The following is a 5,564-nucleotide window of genomic DNA, read 5'->3' on the forward strand; positions in this document are numbered from 1 at the left end:
CTGTTTGCTATTGTTTCCTGTGGATGTACATCTGTTTTTGCATTGAAAGATTAGCTAGTTATTTGTTTTCTCTGCCTGGCTTGTTTTGATTTTTATTAGGTAGGTTTGTTCAGAGATTTCTTTGCAATATATCTATCTTTTTTGCTAGGTCACTGCCTCTTCTTGGTCTTTTTAAAGAACCAGCTTTTGGTTTCATCAGTTTTTTTTCCATTGTTTTTCTGTTTCAAATTTTATTGATTTCAGTTCTTATCTTTATTATTTAACTCTTCTGCTTATTGTGGGTCTATTTTTTTTCCTTTAAAAAAAGAAAATCTACTTAAACTTTGAGAAATGTATTTACTTTCCCACATCAACAGTTATGGATTATCATGTCATAATTATAAATGGCTAAGTCTTATACTTCCTTAGGAAAATATAGCACTATTCAGTGCTATGGATCCTATAGAGAATTTCAATCCTTGGTCATAGTGTTAATAGCTCTTGGCTTCACAGCCCCATGAGCCCGCATTGAAATGTCCTTTATTTTTTCTATTTTCTTAAATTGGAAGCTATATGATTGAGTTTAGACCTTTTAATTTTCTAATTAAATATTTAATGTTCAAGTTTCCCTGTAAGCACTATTTTAGCAAGGATTTTCATATGTTATATCAGCATTTCATTCAGTTTAAAAAATATTTTTCAAAAATTTCTGTCAATCTGTTCGTTGGCCCCCTGGCTATTTTGAAGTGTGCTTTTGATTTCCAGGTACTTGGGGATTTAAAAATGTGTTGTCTGGGGTTTTATTAACTTTTAGTTCTAATAGTTTTTCCTTCATGTATGTTGGAGCTCTGTTAGGTGTATGCTGATTTAATATTCTTATGTTTTCTTGATTACTTTATCCTTTTTTGTATAAAATAACTTCTATTTACATAATATATATATACATATATAACATAACTGATTTCTTTAGAACAAGAAAATTTATAAATGACATGATTTTTTTTTTGTCAAAGACTTCTTCAAGCAAGAGAGTACACATGGTCACTTTTGTTTCAAAGAACATGATGGTGAACAATGGATATTAATATTTTTGTTGTGCTTCAACCATTTACCAACAATTAGGCGTCAAACTCTCATGTTGATCACTTGCTAAAACGTAAGTATTCAGGAGAAAAAATCAAGAAAAGATAACAACCTTTAATCATATCTCCTTTAAGATTTATGAAATAAATTCTTTGCAACATCTTGTTTACACGAATCAGGCCTAACGTAGTTCTTGCTACCACGTAAGGTAAATACACTGATTAACTTTCTCTTTTCCAAATAGGTTTAAGGATATAACGGTAGGATAATTTAGCTGGCTGACTTGATTCTCTAGTACAATGAGTCCCTGTATTCTTTATATAGCAAGAAATTCTATCTTCCATAAAACTAGCTTATTATAGATTAAAAAGAGACAGTTGTTAAAGTTAAAAAATATTATTACACAAGGATAAATAATAGTTTAATCATGGCAATCTAACTCCCAAACTAACATTAAGGGAATGAAATCTTTTCAGAATATGAGTTTTAAAAACTTACAAAAACAGGGTATTAAAATAGCAATGTGATTTACTGCCATGATTTCTCTGACATATTAATCACGAAATAAATGCCTACTTGTAGACAATTTCCACTCAGAATTATATAGCCTCCTGTCTGACAAAATGATAAGCTGTAAATTTCACTAAAAGACAATGAGAAAGAAGTGCTCTAACAGCAGTAGTTTCAATAAATTAGCATTACTGTTATACCTGCTGAGACATAATTCTCTTCCATTAAGGAATTTAAAAACTGGCCACCATTTTTTTCAATATACAAACATAATTATCTAGACTCTAAAATATCTTCCCAATTGAAATACTGATCATTATGTAATACAATGAACACAGTTCTAACTTTTAGGCACAACTCATAACTTCAGTGACAAATAACTCATACATACAGACATCAGCACTTTACGGTAAGAAAATCTGGGGTCTAATATAGCGGTCAAACTAAAAGGCCAATCCAGCCACAGTCCTTCATTCAAGTACTGTCTGTGGCTTCTTTCACACTGAAATTGCAGAGCTGAGTAGCTGCCAGAGAGACCATCTGGCCTGTAAACCCAAAATAGTTTGCAGAAAGTTTCCAACTCTGGAGCTAATATATCACCAATCTAAGAGGCTTTTCAAACAAAATCCGAGTAAATTTGCTTTTTGAGAAGTCTGATGGGAACCACTACAGATCTGCTTGGGTAGATCACGGAATTACACGTGTCAGTCATCAAATCTGGAAATTAAAACCTTAAATTCATATTGATGATCATTACTAACTTTATTTTTTTTTTTATTCTTATACTTTAAGTTCTAGCGTACATGTGCACAACGGGCAGGTTTGTTACATATGTACACATGTGCCGTGTTGGTGTGCTGCACCCGTTAACTGGTCATTTACATTAGATATTTCTCCTAATGCCATCCCTACCCCCTCCCCCACCTCACGTCAGGCCCCGCTGTGTGACGTTCCCCACCCTGTGTCCAAGTGTTCTCATTGTTCAATGCCCACCTATGAGTGAGAACATGCGGTAAATCTTATTTTCTGTTTTTAACATCACGATTGTGTTCCATGCTTAAAGATCTAAGTGTTTCTTGAGAATGTAATGGTAAAAAAACTATGAAGAAATTGGCTTTTTAAAAACTAATATATGTCTGTGTGTGTATAAAGGAGATTGCATTTTATATGAAAATTTGTCTCATAAAGTTGAGTTTCCCTTACCCTCATGAAAATCCTGAGAATATATCAGAAATAAGAAAAACAAAAATTCACGGTACAAAGTCAATACACTAATCTGAGGGAAAAAAGATATTCCAAACATATATTAGCCAAACATTTTTAGTTATATCATTTTAAATATATTTAAAATTAAAGAGAAAAAGGAGACAAACATAAAATCGTTAAGGCCTTCTTCATCTATAATCTGAGGGGTGAAAATAGCTAAAACTGAATATCCTTTTAAATAAAAAATGTAAAAATAAATAAGCTCTTTGTTGTGTCATCTTTATAAACAATTATGTTTAAATACTAGTTTTTCAATTAGGACTAATGTTACATCACCATAAACTGAAAAAATATGTATTTTTCAGTCAGACAAACAGCTGATAATAGAAAAGTTCTTTAACATTTACCATACTAAAGTGGAGTTTGACAATTTGTTTTCACATACAGTCATGTTTCCCTTAACTATATGTTCTAAGAAATGCCTTGTTAGGTGATCTTGTGTGGAATGACGCAGAGTATACTTAGAAACACTCTGATGTACAGACTGCTACACACCCTACAGACCGAGGCTACGCGGTATACGCTCTTTGGCTACAAACCTCTATAGTGTGTTACTATGCTTAATACTGCAGGCAGTTGTAACACAATAGTAAGTATCCGTGTATCTAAACATGTCTAAACATAAAAGAGGAACGCACTATGTTATGATGGCTATAATGTCACTAGACGAGAAGAATTTTTTGTCTCCATTTTAATTGTATGGGTCTGCTGTCATATATGTGGTCTGTCATTGACTTAAACATCATTATGCGAAAAATGATTGTACTTAGAAGCAACTGAAAAGGGCTTCATCCTTCATCATCTTCCTCTAAAAGTAAAAATAAAAAAATCTTCACAAAAGAAGTTTCTAAACGTTAAATATGATACAATCAACCCCCAAATCTGTCTGCAATGCAATTCATACAGAGACATATATCCACAACATTCCCAAATGTCCATGTGTGCTTAGCACAGGAAGAGTCAAAATGTAAACAAGAGTTGTTATTTCTGTCTGAGAAAGCAGTCTTAATTGCCTGCTATTTGCAAAATGCTAAATCAATCAGAATGAAAGGAACCTCAGAAATGTTTTCCACTGATTACAAAAGCTTCAAATCAAGCTCATTAAATATTCAAAATCAACCCAAAGAAAAATAGACAGCGATGTTTTGCTCTAAATACTGTTTTGTTGATGTAATTGACTCTGGAAATCCTACACTTAATTTAAAAAAGAAAAAGGCAAAAGATTGTTTTATTCTTTTTCATCCACTTTAATGAAGACATCATTGAAGAAATATTCAGAGACTGTGGTTGGCTTCCCTTCAGGGGCCCGCTTTTGGCCACTTTTATGTCCTTTCAGTAAGGGCTGATCACAAAAAAACTGAGTTGCTGAGCTGCTAATATTCTCAGATTGAGTATTACTAACACTTGGAGATGCAAGCGGATCAGAGGACTCCTGCTTCTTTTTCTGGCTTTCATTGGATGGATTGGATCTTTTCAGATTCTGTCTTAATGCAGGGATAAGAGGCTTTAGGCGTTTCTTACTGTGGACCTGAGTAGGTCCATCAGACTCCAAATTATTCTTTGAACATATGAGAGATAAAAATCCCAGGGATCTTCTGCCAGGTCTGGATAGTGGGGCTTTTGAAGGTGGTGTTCTGCTGTCCATTTGCTCAGACTTAGGAGCAGCATCAGTTCTTTCTTCCTTATCAGACACAATCATTTCATTCTGAGGTAACTGAGGCACATTCTTGTCTATGTGTGTATCGGGAGATCTAGATCCTGTACTCTGAAAAGTTGGTTCAACTTGCTCTTTTTGAGGTTCTGGAGTTGTCAATGTGCTTCCTGAGATAGGAAAAATATCTTGTCCCTTGTGAGACTCCCCTGTTTCCTCAAAAACATCTGTTAATTCCTTTGAGTGCACCTCAGAGGTCTATGCTTGACAATCTTTTCTTAAAGTGAGTGAACAGTTTTTGGCAGGAGGAACGTGGTCATTTTCACCAAGCCTGCAATGAAATCTCTTCCTAGATACAAGATCCAAATTATCAGGAAGCTTTTTAGAAAAGCTATCTCTTCCAGAAATAGATAAACCCATGTCATCTTGACCAACTGAAGTTGCTGGTAAACACTCATGCCACCCCTTTCTTCAGTATTCATTGATTTGACCAATATGGGAGCTGGCAGTGAAGGGTTTGGCATTAACTGTGCAGTGGCTTTGGTTATTTCTTCTACTTTCCATTAGTTTAGTGGAGAAAGTAAAGGAGATTTGTTGAGATTTCCACCAGAGTTAAAATAAATGCTTGTTCATCTTCCCCATCTTGAGGTACATTAGCAACTAGATTCACTGTTAGGTCTTGAGGATTGATTATATTTTCTTGTTGGACTTCTGGAATACTTCTTGGTGTTTACTCTGGCACAGGAAGTGTAAGCACGTTGTATCCTTTAGAGTCCTTCATCTGGGGCTCTTCAACAAAATTTTCACCAAGACCCCTCTCCAAACCAAGCATGCGGGGCCCTGTCTCAGAGGAAGCAATTGGAGCAACTGACAACATGTGAGCCTCTTGAGAGCTCTCTTCTTGATTTTCATTTCTCTCAGTTAGGTTTACTTCTTGAGAAATACTGGTCCCTTTGATACCATGTACGCATGCCAATTTGCTCTGTTCTTTATTCTCTGCTGTTGTAACTGGTCAGAGGTTTTAATCTTCCAATTCTGTTGCTTTGGAAGCATTTGTCTCTGTTTCCCTTTGAGT

At 34.7% G+C, this 5,564-nt stretch overlaps 1 non-coding gene and 1 pseudogene across 1 annotated transcript; both read right to left on the reverse strand.

The window, feature by feature from the left end:
• Positions 1 to 392: 392 nt before the first annotated feature.
• LOC112129996 (small nucleolar RNA SNORA25) lies at positions 393 to 519 on the reverse strand. The gene has a single exon (XR_002912319.1). It is a non-coding gene; the product is annotated as a small nucleolar RNA SNORA25 (small nucleolar RNA).
• Positions 520 to 4,066: 3,547 nt separating this feature from the next.
• Positions 4,067 to 4,971, reverse strand: LOC100938278 (transcription factor TFIIIB component B'' homolog; annotated as a pseudogene).
• Positions 4,972 to 5,564: the final 593 nt, after the last annotated feature.

This window comes from Pongo abelii, chromosome 17 (assembly GCF_028885655.2).
Source record: "Pongo abelii isolate AG06213 chromosome 17, NHGRI_mPonAbe1-v2.0_pri, whole genome shotgun sequence".
Lineage (NCBI taxonomy): Eukaryota > Metazoa > Chordata > Mammalia > Primates > Hominidae > Pongo > Pongo abelii.